Source organism: Barbatula barbatula (genome assembly GCF_947034865.1).
Source record: "Barbatula barbatula genome assembly, chromosome: 2".
In the NCBI taxonomy this organism is placed as follows: Eukaryota; Metazoa; Chordata; class Actinopteri; order Cypriniformes; family Nemacheilidae; genus Barbatula; species Barbatula barbatula.
The window spans coordinates 24343939-24360774 of record NC_136767.1 but is presented as its reverse complement, the minus strand read 5'-3'; positions in this window follow the sequence as shown (position 1 = coordinate 24360774).

Sequence of the window (16836 nt, the reverse complement as noted above, 5' to 3'; positions counted from 1 at the left end):
AACAGTTTTAAACTAGTAATTACTTACTTAGTTGTAAACAGCTACACTTCAAGTATACTTTTATAAACTAAAAAGTGGGCCTATTAAGTACCAAGTTGGAATAATATACTTACAAATATACTTTTAGTACATATACAAAAATATACATGACCTTTACTTTAAGGGAAAGTTGTGTGCAAAAGAATTAAGGTATTTTGCTAAATGGTTTTGTGTTCATACAGTGGAAGTCAATTGGGGTCAGTGCTGTTTTGTTATCAACATTCTTCAAAAAAAGGTTCAGCAGAATAATGAAAGTAATACAGATTTAGAATGACATGGTGAGAGACAATTTTAAAATGTTTACAATTTTACTATGCTTTTGTCTTTCAAGGAATTTTCTCTGAGTTTAATGGGAAAAAGGAGAGTAAACTGTTTTCTGTTCCACTGAAATATTAACAGAATGCAGCAATGGGACATAAGGGTTCTTAATTTTTTGTAAACCGTTCCTCTTACACATTTGCCGTACAATGTTGTCCTGATGTGTCTTTGTGAATCTGGCAGTGCACTCTGTTCTGGGTGGAGGAGCGAGATTTAGTAGGGTTGACTGGCTCTCTCAGTGCTCGGACTTCACCAGATGTGATGATTGAATCAGACACCCTGTCAAAGCTGATGCCAAGCCTGTGATGTCATCTGGTCGTCGGGCAACAGGTGCATTTCAGCGCACCTGGAGACCCCCAGGGTCACGTGAAGGGTAGTAAAGGATATACGAGTGCAGAAAGAGGGAAGAATTGGTAGGTGTGAAAGAAAAATGAGAAATGGTGGGGGTCACGAGTGTCTAAACCGCGTTAGATCTCTTTCTGTTCCTCTCTCTTACTTTCCCTCTGTCTTCCTTTCATCCATCACAAAGACATGACAGCAGAAAAGTCATTCTCCAAAGAGGGAGCAGAAAGCAGAAGATAATCCTTTTTTCCAGACACTGATAGAATGTGTGCTGAGGGTCTCTGGTCGCTGAGAAATTAGGTTAAAACTGGAGGGGGGAGAGCATATAATTGGCCCTGTCTGTCACCAGGACCGGCCCCTCTGCAGTCACTCACACAGCCAATGACATTTGTTTCCTCTTCTTATCCACCTCGGTTGCTTTGAAACCTCACAGTTTTTTACAGGCAATATTGCAGAGAAAATTACATCCATCCAGGCCAACTAAACATGTTTGAAGTATTCTCAAAATATGAAGTGAAAATGTGAGACGGTACAAAATTGTTGCCTTGTTCATTTATGTTATTTGCAGTGTTACAATTAAAGGGATAGTTCACCTAAAATATCTAAATAGTTTTTTTATTTAGGCACCTTCATGTCGTTCCAAACCTGTATGACTTTGTTTGTTGTGCAGAACACAAAATTTGATATTTTGAAGAATGATGGTAACCAAACAACATTGGACCCCATTAACTTCCAACACTGTATAGACACATTTTTTACTTACATTAGTAAGCAATCACCTACTCGCAGCACTCTTGCATGGACAATGCATATTTTTGCAGCATCATGCACTACTCAGAAAACCTAGTTACATAAGTAATTATATAAGCAAAGTAAATTTACAAGCAGTTCTGCAGAACAAGAAGTACATGATGAGTCGTTTTCTTTCTGTCATCAGTTCCTTGTTCTCGGGGGCTGATGGTCCAGCGTAATTTTGTACTTTTCACTTCGTCTTTTGTTCAGTTTGCTACTGTTTTGTTTCAAAAGGCTTGTTAGTCCTAACGCCCACCCGTGTTTGCATAAAGAGTTTGGTCAGCAGAAAGCGCGGCCCTCCATGCACAATTCAGCAAAATCCTCACCCTAAAGAGCTCTCATCAACATATTGTCATTTAATTACATCTGATTGTGAGATTATATATACATTGAATTAGTCATTACGCTGGTAAATCCACTAAAGCTCTCTTAAACTTCACAGAGCTCAACTTTACATTTCTGACACAAACTCTAAAATAAATGGGATTTGTTGCTGGTAAAAATAAGATGTCATTCTAATTTGCCAAGGAATCAGTTTTCTTGCGACTGAAAATGAACGTTCTGGTTTTCCATGCATCATTTTTTATTATATCCTCGCAGGTTGGCATCATACATAAATCATGAAGAACAGCGAAATCACTCAGATTCAAATTAACCGATGCTCTGTTTTGCTGACATTTCAATGCGGTAGAGTGGACACGTGTCATCTAGGGTCTTTATTTATGTTGAGTTGCTGTCTTGAATTTGTTGCTGGACATAATTCTTGTAAATCTTTATATATGACACTTTATAAGCTGGTGTAATTAACGTTATTTATGTAATAATGTTCACTTAAAGGGGTCATATGACACGGCTAAAACTAATATTATTGTTATGCAATGTGTATACACGATTTTAGGTTAAAAAACGCTGTATTTTAGACATTCCCTGCATGTTTGTATCTCCTCCTTGCCCCGCCTCTCTGAAACGTGCAGAGACGCTTAATTTATATCATTAAAAACATGGGGATAAATTGCAATGCACGCGATTGTGGAATAAGACCTGCCTTCTAAATAAAAGAGCCAATAGTCAATTGTTAAAGTCACGTTGTCACTGCTTAAGCTCCGGTTACCATAGCTGTGCTGATTACTGAGTCTGACGGCTGCTGCTGACTGAGCTCGCTAGTGTTTTTTTTCACCTCATTTTATTTGTTGAAACTAAGTTACAAAACACAAACGGTTCTGAATTTTAATCGACTGAGGTATTGTAAAAAATATTAAATAGACCCGGGACCCGAAGTAAAAGGATTTGGACCTGACCGGGACCCGGCTAACCAGTTAGACCCGAACCCATACAAATCCCGGGTCGGGCCAAGGGTCCCGGGTCCTCAGTGAAGACCTCTATTCTACAGTTGCCCTAAACGGACAAACTGCTCTACAGAGCGCATTTCGTAAATACGTTATCTTCTGTGACAAAGAAGCAACCACCTGACGACATCTTTGTTTGTGTCAGCCAACAGTGCTTCGTAAAGGATCAGTGAGCAATGGAGTAAACCCTTGGTTGCAATTCACATCCTCACCTCTAGATGCTGTTAAATTTCATACACTGGACCATATTTCCCCTGAAATAAGAAATCTCTATATGAGCCTTTTTTCTGTGGAACACAAAAGTAGATATTGGTTTTGTTTGAAATTGAAGTCAAAATGTCTTCTTTTGTGTTCTGACAAAAAAAGAAAGTCATACAGGTTTGTAATAACGTAAGGGTGAGTAAATTATGAAAGAATTGAAAAAAAAGAGTCATCACAATAGTGACAATAAACACGTTTTTTCAATACTAAATATTTTTATATTTAGAACTCACAGTAGCCATTCAGCAGCTGCTTCTGTGCTACAGTATACAAGTTTGATGTCTAAAAATGCTGCTTACAGTCTGCCCAGTACCATCGAACATGTTCTTTTTTAAAATAAGTCCCTCTTTCTGCAAAGCGTCTTTATTCACAGACTCTTACTTTCCTCTACAGCTCGGCAGAATTTCCTCCTACCTGCAAGGCAGTTCATTCTTCACGTGGTGTGTGTCGCTGCACGCCACGAGAGGCCCAAGAGAGAAGGGAGGTGGAGACGAAGGACCTCGTTTTTCTTCATCCCTGCCTACGCAGGACGCTGCTTGGCCGCCCTGCTCGCCGTGATCCCCTGCCGCTACCCCGGGCGGCTAAGCCAGCTGGTGTGTCCTGCACCGACGACCAGCCATTCATTTCCTCAGCCAGTGATTTATGGTTTGCTGTGTCCGTGTGTGTACATGCGTGTGTGTGCGTTTGGCACGGCCGAGCGTTTCGCTCGCTTGAGTTAGTGCACTGTCCGGCCTCGTCACGCGTTGCCGCACAACGGTCCGTAGCAGCTAATTTACACCGGCAGACAGTCACATATTTCAGGCCTGCGCCCGCTGGATGAAGATGGGTTGCTTTCATGAAGGATTGTGTATACAAATTGATTCTCACTGGAGCCTTCTGACCCGGACTGAGGCGTTTTTGTCTTTCTTTCTGTTCCGTAATCTCCTCCTTGCTCTCTTTGCTTTCCATTTCTCATTCACCATTTCCCTTGTCTCAGTGGGTTTGTGTCTATCGCTCTCTATCCATCTTTCTCATTGTGTGTGCGTGCGCATTATGTGAATGTAATGTGATGTGACCGGGGTGAAGGTGGGCTGTGCCAGTGTTTCCTGGCTGTGTGCTAGGCGTCTCACTGAGGGCAGAGGGGAGGAAGGTCAGGCCGGGGCAGGGTTGAAATGGCAGCCTGCAGTCCGGGAGTATAACTGCCTCTCCCTGACCCTTGTGCTCAGAGAGATCTGGACAGAAAAGCATGTTTGATTCATGAGAGTCCTGCAGAGGTGCTTTGGGGCTTTTGGCTGCACTGTCCTTTTAGCATAAAGAGAGCTGGAAAGGAATCGGACCACCGCCGAGCCTTGCATTGCACTGCGGATCATTCTAATGTGGGAAAGCGTGCTCTGCCCCGGGGTGACGGAATCATATATACATCTAAGTTTGCAGTCGTGGTTAAGGACCGGAAGTCTAACCTGGTGTAATGCTTCCCTGCAGAAATCGTACGGCATAATGTTTGTGGATTTTTGTCAAATTTGTTTTCAGCACGCTTTTAAAAAGCGAGTGGGCCAGTTCTCAGAGGGAGGTCATGAATTTTAGAGGGGGCCTATACAAGTAGTTTGCTTTCTCTACAGCTCAGGTTGTAGTGCCATTTTTGCATTTCAAACGCTATTAAGAGGCATCCACGATTCAAGGGTCACCCAAAGTTTCGTTCCGGGCTGAATCACTCTTTTATTCTTCTCTAGGAACCAGAGGGGGATTAAAGTGCTCTAATCCCAACAAATGCTAGTTTTAAATTCAACCTCAGCTAACAGAGGGGACGTCAAAACACAGCCGTGATGTTCATGTATGCAGATATTATAATGTTGGTGGGGGATGTGTGTGCTTTATTTTAACTTAAAAAGCGTAGACTTTCTTGAGAGCCGTATGATTTTGAGTGACACGGAGCTGACGAGCAGCACAGATTCTCTGACAGATATGAATAGGAATGTTTTATTTACTGCTGTTACAATTTTGTAGTAACTGTTCCTTTAAATGTTAATCATAAGGCTTCCTTATGTGCTGTGTGTGCACTATATTTAAAATGCATTGTGTTTATATGTCATTGTAGTCTACGAAGTCCTGTTCCGGCATTACTCGTGTCAGCTTAATGACTTTAAAAAAAATCTCAAATCCGTCTTATCCTTCATTTCCTGCCTCTCTCATCCTTTTTCATTGTTTCTTGACCGAAGGTTATTTTGTCGTTTCTATTCCCCAGTGGTTTTTCTTGTGCTCTGGCTTTTGTTTTGGTTAAGATCATGTCCAAGGATTAAAGGGAAAATAATCTTGCTTTTACTGTTGGTACTGACCTTGATGAAATGTGACATGTTGATTTTTCTTTCTCATGTCACAGAGTAGGTTGAAATCATGCTGAGATGCCGGCCGTAGTGAGTTTGTGTATTTGAGCTGTGCATTGAATAACACGACAAGTATGGAGTAGAAAACTGAAGTTTCACGTACACACAACATTGTCAAAATGATCTGCGTTCACCTGAATCTGAAGGAAAAGAGTAAAAACGCTCCATGCATGCAGGGTCAGTAGCAATGTCACTTTTAAAAACACTACGTGCCTGTGCACAAATGCATAACCAGGTTTAACCCCAAAATGCTTTAACTACCTTTGGTCTGTGAATTTAGAATTAGGCAAATATAAATAATGTGTCTTACTTACTTTTTGCAGGGAAACCTCCCTTTCTAAGCACTACAGTCGCTTACCAAGCTCAAAGATGTCGTCATGTTTTTGCTTCTTTGCAGAAGGAGATAACCTATTTACGAAACACGTTCTGTAGAGCAGTTTGTCCATTTAGGGCTACTGTAGAAACAACATTGCGAATTTCATGCACGGGTACCCGCAATGTATGTAGATAGAAATAGCTCATTCTAAGGTAGTAAAAACATAACACTTCATCATGTAAGGTCTTTTTACAATCAATAGATCCTCCTAAATATCACACACAGCACCTTTAATAATTCTAACTAATTTTGATTAATATGTTTCACTATCATATATTCATTTGCGTTCCGCAAGCTGAACTTGTAGAGCAATGTTTCCGTGGGTTCAGATCTCAGTAGCTGATAAAATTATACAAGTCGTTACTTTGAGGAACACTTTGAACATCAGCACATTTGATTTATTAAGTTCTTCAGCAGTTCTGTCTACAAGTACTTTATCAACTAATAGGATCTCCCCCCTCCTCTTTCCCACCGCCCTCTGTCAGATGGTCGACTAAAACTGATATTAATGAATTCATTGCTTTAGTCAGAAAATCAATACGCACTCTAAAGCATCTGCGGATCTGAGCGTGGCCGGATGATGACCCACTTCCCATGTAAAGCAACACGCATCCTGAGGTTTGTTTACCAATGCCTCGTCATACATATATTAAATACTGCCGTAAATGAGGAAAATAACAGCCGCTGCCAATTCTAAACACCTAGATATGAATTTCAGGGGAAAACTAGGGCGTTCAAAATATTTTTTGCAGCATTGAAAAAATTTGCCAAGGCATAGACACACAGTGCAGGCTGAGAGAAAGCGAGAAAATTCTTCTTGTAAGCTGGATGTAAGATGTCAGATAAGACAGATCGCCCGTTGATGTTGGTTTGGTAAGGAAAGTAGACCTTTGTGCAGGACTGCTGTGTGAATATGTTAAAGGTCAAGCAGCAGGGACGGACGAGGGCTGCTCAGGGGTCAAGCAGTCTGGGTCATTTACATATTGCTCGGAGAGAGATAAGAAAAAAAAGAGTGATGGTGAAGAGAAAAGAAAGCAAAGACGAACAATTGAAAAGGAAGCACAAAAAGGTCAGAGACGTGTCTGGGCTGTCACAATATCAGATTTTCACCTCACGGTTATCGTGGCCAAGTTTATTTGTGGTAACAACAGTAGCGCAATATATTTTTGGATGAATAAAAAGCAAAATCGTCTTTCATTTTGTTTATTTTGTGTTTTCTCCTATTTTGGACTATAAATCACACTTAAAATTTGAGTGTAGGCATAAGAGTGTAAGTAACCATTGTGGCTCATATCTACACGATTCTAAAGCACAGATGAGTAAACAATGATGATAAATCCCACATGTTCTTAAGCACTGTATTACTACTGTTTACTTATGTGGTGACTTAGTGGTTAGAGCGTGGCACTAGCAACGGCAAAGTCATAGGTTTGATCCCAGGGATTGCAAATACGCCTACTCAGAAGTATAAGTAAGGAATAATTGATGACGGGCCAATACATTTTTCGCAAGTTAATGCACACCCACAAAAGTAATTCTGCCGACTCGAAGCATTAACTTTCCAATTATTGAACGGATAATTGAATTATTCCGCTTTTGTTCAAATGTTTCATTTCAACGTTTGTCATGTTATCGGCTGTAGTGTTAATAAAACTGTAACAGGAAGTGCTGCTTGACCAGTGTTGCTTATGTCTTCCAAAATGGTCTAAAGCACTTTTTTGAACAATTTGCATAGCAGCTGAACTACTTGTTACTTAACGCCTCAGACAAAGCTCTGTGGCCAAATAGCTTGCAAATCTTGGCAAAGGCTGTAAAAACCTTATTTCAACCTTGTTTCAGCCTATGCTTGATTTTGTTTGCAATCCGAGTAATACAAAACTGTGGTTGCTGACTTCCCGAAGCAAAGCCAGCCAGTCAGATCAGAACCAATGATTCCAACCATCCCTCCATTTTTGTGCGTAATATATGCATCAGACGGTTTGTGAAGGGTCTGTGCATGGTCAAGGGGCAAGCTTAAATTTTGTATTCATTCACTTTCAGGCCAGTAAGTATACTGTAAGAGATTTAAAACTCAGTTTAGGCATCCCCCTCAGGACCTGCAGAACAGATGTGCCCACATAGATATTGTGCCTGAATCGGGAAGCCTAATCGATATCCCCATCCACTCTATTCCAAACAAACACACAAACTCTACATCATCTCTCTTGAAAATTAGAATGACGATGGTGAACACAGTATCAGAGTATGATTAAGCAGTAGTATGGCTGGATTATTGCTGTGTTTCTCCTAGGTCTAGGCAGCATTTGTGGGTTATTAAAATACAGAGCCATTTAGCTACCCGGCACCGCCGCGTATTTTTATGACCTTCTATATTTGGGAATGAGTCATTGAAATATACTTTAATTTAATGCATGTCATTAATAAAGCATTTTAGATGGAATTAAAGCTCTCGACAAGATGTCTGTACTTTTAATATAGATCGAAATCTAAAGCAGAAAATGACGATGATCCATTATGTACAGGTTTAGAGTCATTTAATGATTCTTTATCTGTATTTTTTCTATATTTTATGATATTTGTTATACACAGTAGCGGTAAACAAGGGTGTCCAGGGGTTTTATTTGAACAATATCTTGTTTTTAATGCTCGTTCAGGTTCGATTTAGACAATATATCAGGGATGGACAAAACACTAAACTTTTATGGTATTTATTGGATGAAATTATTAAATAAAAATATAAAAAGCTAACTGCCGTAGCCTATTCAGGGAATAGGGGTTTCCTTCAAAAACTAAAATTCATATAAAATCAAAAAGCTTGTAAGAAATAAAACAAACATTGACTGCAGTTTTATCTGTTATTAATATGTTTTTGCCATTCTACTGAGGTATGTCCCGAAATTTTTTTGTCATAATTGTGTGTAATATATATATATATATATATATATATATATATATATATACACTGTATATATAAACTGTATAATTTTCTCTTTACATATATAATTTATAGATCACATGATGATAACTTGATGTTAGCATGGTTGTTATTTATATAAGCGTTTGTGACCCTGCTTACATTCTGTGTTGCGCATGTGAAGCAGTTTGAAATGTTGTTTGCAATACATAAAGTAAAGCAAACAGTTGAATCACGTTCGGTTGCAAAATCCTTCACATCAACATCAAAACGCAGATCAAACAAACTGACTTTCCCTGTCTTCTTTGTCTCCATTTCAGCATTCCCCTCTTCCTCTCGACTTTCTTTCCTCGGCTTGTAAATGCAGCTTCTTGTCTTTTTAGCATTCAGCTGTGTGATCATGTGCATCCTGGTATGTCTTTCAACCGCGGAGGGCGTAACACGGTGCTTGAGCCCTTTCACAGGCTGGTGTGACCTCCTGACCCCCCTGAGAGCCGTCTATCCAGTGTCTGGCTCCTCTACAGGTCTATAGACCCGGGTCTGAGGGTCAACAGCCCCTGTCTCGCTTCTTTTCCACAGAGGAATGGAGACACCATTTCAAAGATCATGCAGATGTCAGGTGAAAGAGTTTCATAGCAAGTTTTCTTCTCTTTTAATAAGAGAATAATTTACACATTTAAAAAAAAGAGGTATTTCTTTCAGGTCTTCAAAGAATGATGGGACCGTTTTTATGCTGTGGAGGTCAGGACACAAAACATTTGCTGTTTAAATAACTACTGAAAACTACAGATCAAGCAAATGCAGCTGAAGTAAGTGTTTAACTGGTTTGGACTTTTAAAAAAGGGGCCGCAATCCATTTGCTACATTTTTGGCATAGTGCGTCCCCTGGGGGCCTATAGAAATGTACGAGCAGTGACTAAGATAAATACGAAATGTGGATCTAAATATATAAAAATGTTGACATTTGGCAAGATGTCTAAAACGTGCCTCGGATCTTACAGTTTGGACCCCGAGGGGAGAAAACTCAGCCGCCCACTCGCAATTCTTGGAGGAAAGTGAGCTGGGTGGGGGCGGGTGCATCTTTTCTTCTCTCTTCTTCATTCTTTGGTTCCATCGTAACTGTCAGGCCTCATTTAAATCAGTCAGTTCTCCTGCTTCATTCATGCTGTCATCATGCTGCCATTCACTCATTCATCCTGTCTCGATTCATCCTGTCATCTCGGGCATTTTGTCCTACAGTCGCTGTCACTTCTCGAGGGTCGTTTCATCTGCTGTCTCTCTCTATTTCTGCTGATGCTTGTTCAGCTTTGTGTATTTATCTTGGAGTATATTACAGTGAATAAGTAAGTAAGTAATTTATTGCCATATCAACAACAGTTGATTGGAATTTGTCTTAGTGCCACTCCAGTTAAAAAGGCAATACATAAACATACACATAACATACAGTACATTAAAAAAAAAAAAAAAAAAAAAAAAAAAAAAAAAAAAAACCTCACATAGACAATCATTCAAACCAATACAAGACTGTAAAAAAACTTGTGCTACTTTTAACTACCCAATAAAGTGTCTTGTGCAGTTCAGTAAAGTGCTTTTGAAAGAGGTCGTTTAGAAGCATTCAGGAGCCTAATAGTGGCAGGGTAAGTACTATTACAGAACCGGGATTTTTTACCCCCAAGGCTTTGGACTCTCCTACCAGAGGGCAGTAGTTTGAAGAGGTACCTGGCAGGGTGCGAGGGATCATCCAGTATTTTCCGGGCTTTATGGCTGGCCCGAGTGGCGTAGATAGAGGCTACTGATGGGATTGCATGTCCAATGATTTTGGATGCTGAATGCACCACCTTCTCCAACTGTTTCCTCTCTAAAGAGGTGGAGTTGCCGTACCAGACAGTAATCGAGAAGGCTAGCACACTTTCCACTGTAGCTCTGTAAAATTGGAGCATTGCATCCCTAGCTACACCAAACTTCCTGAGCTGGCGCAGAAAGTGAAGCCTCTGGTGGGCTTTACTTATGATGAGGTTGGTGTTAACCTCCCACTTCAGGGACTGACATATGGTGGTGCCAAGGAATTTAAAATTGGACACTCTCTCCACTGCCTGGTCGTCGATGATCAGAGGGGAGTGCACTAACCTACTTTTCCTAAAATCTATGATTAGTTCCTTTGTCTTGTTGACATTTAAAAATAGGTTATTCCTCTTACCCCATACCTCCAAGGCTGCCACCTCAGATCTGTAGTCTGACTCGCAGTTGTTACTGATCAGACCTACAACTGTTGTGTCATCAGCATATTTAAAGATTTTCACATTGTCAGAATGGGACACACAGTCATTGGTATAGAGAGAATAAAGCAGAGGAGAGAGTACACACCCCTGTGGGGCCCCAGTGTTGATGGTCCTGGGTTTGGATAACAGGTTGCCCATTTTCACAACCTGCCTCCTGTCTAATAAAAAGTTTAAGATCCAGTGACAGAGGGATTGATTGATTCCCATCAGCTGGAGTTTAGCAAATAATGTAATGGGTATAATAGTATTAAAAGCAGAACTGTAATCTATAAATAAAACTCTTGCATATGTAGCTGGGGCCTCTAGGTGCTGCAGGATGCTGTGGAGGCATAAGGATACAGCATCCTCTACAGACCTGTTAGCACGGTAGGCAAACTGATAGCTGTCCATCTCAACACTGGCTAATTGTTTACAGACAAGCCGTTCAAAAACCTTCATTGCAATGGAGGTCAGAGCAACAGGCCTGTAATCGTTCAAACAACTAATATTTGATTTCTTAGGTACAGGGATGATTACAGCAGATTTAAAACATGCAGGGACTTGGCACTCACAAAGAGACCAGTTAAAAATATCTGTGAAGACAGAGGCGAGTTGATGGGCACAGTTCTTGAGAGTAAAAGCAGACACACCGTCTGGCCCTGCTGCCTTCCTCACATTCTGTTTGCGGAGCAGGGCTTTGACTTCATGTTCCCTAATCACAAATGGTGGGGTAACAGGGTCTGTTCTAGGTGCAGGGGCTGTGTCAAGCTGGGGGCAATCAAATCTGCAGCAAAATTCATTAAGCTTATCTGGAAGCTGGGGGTCTATGTCTTGAGGTGCCTGTTTAGTCTTGTACCCAGTTATCCTCTGTAGTCCCTGCCATACCCCTCTAGTATCTTTAGCTTTTAATTTATCTTCTAGATTATCTCTGTATCTAGCCTTTGCTTTCTTCACAGCACGTTCAAATTCAAATCTAGCAACTCTATATAGATCTTTGTCACCACTTTTAAATGCACGATTTTTCTCTGTGCATAATTGTTTAATCTCTTTATTGAACCATGGCTTATTATTACTAAAAACAACCACAGGCTTTGACGTTATGCATGAGTTCTCTACAAAGTTGATATAGGAGGTGACTGTGTCAGTGAATTCATCTAAACCATCGCATGCTGCCCTAAAAACATTCCAGTCCGTTTGTTCCATACAGTCACTTAGCATTCCTGCTGCAGCGGGCGTCCATTGTCTTACTGTCCTTATGGATCGTTTAACAGTTTTTAATTGTTGACGGTACTGAGGCATTAAAAAGATCATATTATGGTCGGACTTACCTAGAGGCGCCCGTGCCACAGCACGGAACGCCTGTGGAATAGTGCAGTAACATTGGTCCAGTGTTTTCTCACCTCTCGTGGCAAGGTGAATCTGTCGTTTGTATCTAGGGAGTGATTTGTTGAGGTTGACATGGTTGAAGTCCCCCATTAACAGAAGTACCGAGTCCGGGTGCGCTCTTTCAATCTCCGTGACCTGGGCAGCCAGTTGCTGCATTGCAGTTGTGGCTACGGTCTGCGGGGGGATATATACAGCCACCAGGATAATGGAGGCGAATTCCCTCGGCAAATAGAAGGGCCGACATTGTATTGTGAGGGCCTCTAGTTCAGGCGAGCATGACCGATGTATTGTTGTAGTGTTGGTACACCATCTTTCATTCACCAGGAAAGAGACCCCGCCGCCCTTCTGTTTTTGCGAGTCCGCTGTACGGTCCGCCCGAAACAGTGAAAAGCCGGCTGGTAGTATTGCGGAGTCTGGCACTCCCTCGTGAAGCCATGTTTCTGTGAAACACATCACAGAGCAGTCCGCCACGTCACGTCTGGAGCTAATTCGGAGGGACAGCTCGTCCGTCTTGTTAGCTAGCGATCGGACGTTAGACAGGATTATGCTGGGCAGTGGGCACCGGTGTTTGCGCCTCCGTAGACGCACGAGAGCCCCGGCTCTTCTCCCTCGCTTCCGGGGTGGTTGGTTGCGTGCAGAGGCACCCTCGGACGGCGATATCGATGTGGTTTCAAAGTCACTTGATGAGTACAGCAGTCTTGGGGGAGACTGCTGCACAGTGTCCCGAATATGCAGTAATTCCAGTCTCTCATATTGTACAAGACAATCCACACGATCCACATTCAGACAAACAATTATCAGCCAAAGTAACCAGAGCAGCACCATGTCGCCATGCTCCGGCGCCATTTTTGACTTGTAATATATGATTAGTTTCATAGTGACCCCTAATAATTTAAGCATGCACGTCTTTATTGTGTTATTAGTTATCTACACTACATTATATGGGTCAAAATTATGGATTTTTCTTTTATTGCTAAAAATCATTAGGATTTTAAGTAAAAATCATGGAGATATTTTGTAAATTTCCTATCGTAAATATATCAAAATTTTACTTTTGTGAGTGGATCCAGCAAATTCGCTAACAAAAATGGCCAGAAACACACCTACAAACTTCACTTCCTGCTGACCGCTCAGTAGATACCCAATCAAGTTTGATATCTATGTAAAGCTTAGAATTTCACCTTTCTCCACAATGTCGATTCAATAATCCAGTCACAATGATTAACAGCACACTTAAAGTGAAAGATGTTTTGGTGAATGATGAGTTACGTTTTAGTCTAGTTCCTGACACAAAGCTGTCAGAAAATATAGAACAGAAGTAGTTTGGTCTATTTGAAATACATTTGTTATTTATGTGGCTATGATAGGTGGAGTTTTTGGTGAACTGTTCCTTTAACATGTTTATTTATTTTTCCTCTTTTGCGTTTTTTTTTTTGTGGTAATTTACCGTCTTTGTTGCAGCGATGCTAGTGCCTCTTAGCGACAAAAAACAGCTCGCATTCATCCTCACAATGTAAGCATAATTACGGTGCAATTACTTATTCATCATATCTGCCAAATTCTGCCAACAGCCATGTGGTAGCAGCCCTCACAGACGACACCGAGGGCTCACGTGAATGCTTCATTTCAAATTGGAGCCGGCCTGGCCCCGAGGGCTCGGAAATATAGGAAGAAAAAGTCAGACTACACTTTAGCGTGGACTCCAGAGCCGCTCCTTCAGTAAAGTAATTAGGTCTTATTCTCTCGTGCACAATGGAGGCTTTTCTGCGCAGGGGGAGGGTGGGTAACAATTGCAGGTTGGATCCGGCCTCTCTTTTTTCCCAGGTCTACAGTTTCTCTCGGTGGATGCATGGGTGCAGGAAGCGTGTATTTAGCGTGTATTCAGGGGTCGGTCCGGTGCACAATAAAACTGAAATTAGAGAGCCTGAGCGAGAGCCAGCTGTGACACAGGTCGCCTTGTTCAGACACATGTGCATAATGGATCGGTTTCATTCCACAGCCGTCGCATTTGCACACGAGGAAAAGGAGGGAGAGAGCGAGAGAGCGAGAACAAATGGGCATGGCTGTTAAATTAAGTGTGGAATGAATGCATTATGAGCTATTAGGCCACAGATAAAAGGTGTCCTAAAAAACACGGCCGCATAATTGTAAATTCTGATGCTGGAGAGCGTTCAAAGCCGAGCGCCCTGGGGCCGGATTTGGAATGGAACGGGGGGGTTGTTGGGGTGACGGCTTTTTGCAGTAGGGTGGCATAAGCTATTTCTCCAGCATTTGGGTCAAACTTTACCTCTGGTCTTTATTCCATCTGGTCCTGCTGCTCTAGTGAAGATGCCCAGAGCCACGGGGTGGCATTCTGGCATTTTCTAGAGTCACGTACATTGTCGAGTAGAGATCAGCCCAGTGTGAGATTTTCCTTTCTTAGTGAGACTTTAATGCAACGTTGCCTCGCAGCACGCCCCTTTCACGTCCTAATAGGTAAGCAGCCCACTCTCGCATCTGCGTTTTAGGTGTTTTCTCTGTTTAGCGCCGTTCTCCGGGGAACCGCAGCTTGAATGGATTAGGCCACATTTAGACGGATGACTACTGGCAAGCAAAGCTTTAAATGTATTAATCCCTCTCTTATCAAGCGGGAAATGATGAATCGCACAAGCCCGCTAAAGGCCAACCTTTGCTGTCGTTTGAACAGAATCAAAGCTTTAAATCACACGCTGCAGCACCTGGTGCTGCCTGTATGTGTATGCGTGCGTGCGTGTGTGTGTGTGTCTGTGTACCGTGCCCTGTTTTAAAGTGATTTAGCAATGCTTTGATGGGGTGAGGGAGGTTAGGAAATGAGTATGAAAACTAAATTAAGAATTCTACACAGCCTTTAATAAATAGAATCGCTGAGTAGGGAAACTTGCGCCGCTGTTGTCGCGCTGCATTCAATCTGATAAATTCCCCCGTGGCAGCAAACCAGGAGCAGCAGTCAATCAATGCTTTTTACAGCCTCTTTTTCATGTGAATTACGCACTTTATGGCCCTGTCTGGCACCTGTACTCTATTTCTCAATGCCCTTGCCCCGTTCTTCTCTGCGTACTTCCGAAAAGAGGAACATCAGCACTCCCATTGCTCCCTCGGAGGAGACGTTCACATGGTTTCTCGTTTATCATCTGTGGCTTTTAGGTGTAGCTGATAATGTGCCACAAAAATATGACCACGTAGCTCCTAAAGCACATGATGTAAGCTTTTGGTAAACAATATGAAAGCACATCTTTGTAAATATTGAAACAAATATGCACCTGTTTGCCTAGGTCTTACTGTGACAACATATCCCATATAGTGTCATGCCTTTGATGTGAGAAAGCTAGTAGGAGCATATGAAGTGTTTGGTTCTAAAATGAGATAAACCTGTTTAAAAATAATCTAAAATCATGTTTTTTATTATGTTATCGTGTTTTATTGTGTTAGTAAGCGTTATAATTGCTTAAATCAAAACAAACCAACTGCAGTTTGGTTGATATGAATTGTAAAAACCATGATTTTTGAACAGTTTAAGTTGACTTGTATTGATTTTGCGTGCATATAGTATTGAATTGTTTCTTCAAAATGTCTTTTTTTGTGTTTTGCGAAAGAAAGTAATGCAGGTTTAAAATATAAAGAGAAAATTATGACAGAATTTTCATTATTTGGTGAACTAACCCTTTAAGGTCAGCACAAGTTTTCGGATAAGGCCACTTCAGAAAGGACATCGAAAAGTGAATCTAAAGTGTGTCATGGCTCTTTCAGATATTCGAGTCTAGGAAAAGGAGTATACGGATTCATTGGATGTTACAAGGTGTACCAGGTCTGATTTCTATTTTAAAGATTGCCGCTGTATTTTACAGTGCCTGTCGGATTAGCGTGATGTAATTTAAACCTTTCAAAAAACTCCCAGGCTCATCTGTTAAACTGTCTGTTGTGGCATTTAGAAGTGATGGTTTGATGATTTTCTCCACAAAGCATCAATCAAATTTAAATGTCAAGTCTTCACGCTGAAATTCAATGTCACTTTATTTCGTTTCATAAAGTTTGCAGCTTCTCTGTAATTTTTTAAGTGCCAGAACTTTCCTCCCGATGGCTTAACGGTGCCTGCGGACGCATTATTGAATTTGCACATTTAATCATATTTACACGCCATTAATCAAATGCCACGTCAATTCATTTTCATGACAACATGAACCAAACGTACATGAGTATGTTTAGAAGAATGAATGGTTTGAATGACTCACAGTAGCTGCATCTGCATTAGATGCAAATAAAAAAAACCTTTGTTTTAATTTATGTTCAGATATGGCTGTATTTATTCGTATATTTTAAAATGTACAATTTTAAAAGGAAAACAGCATTATAACATCTACAGTGAGTAAGTGTTTAATGTCTAGGAAATAGAAGTCATTTATTTTATTCAAAATTAATCTTTTAAGAT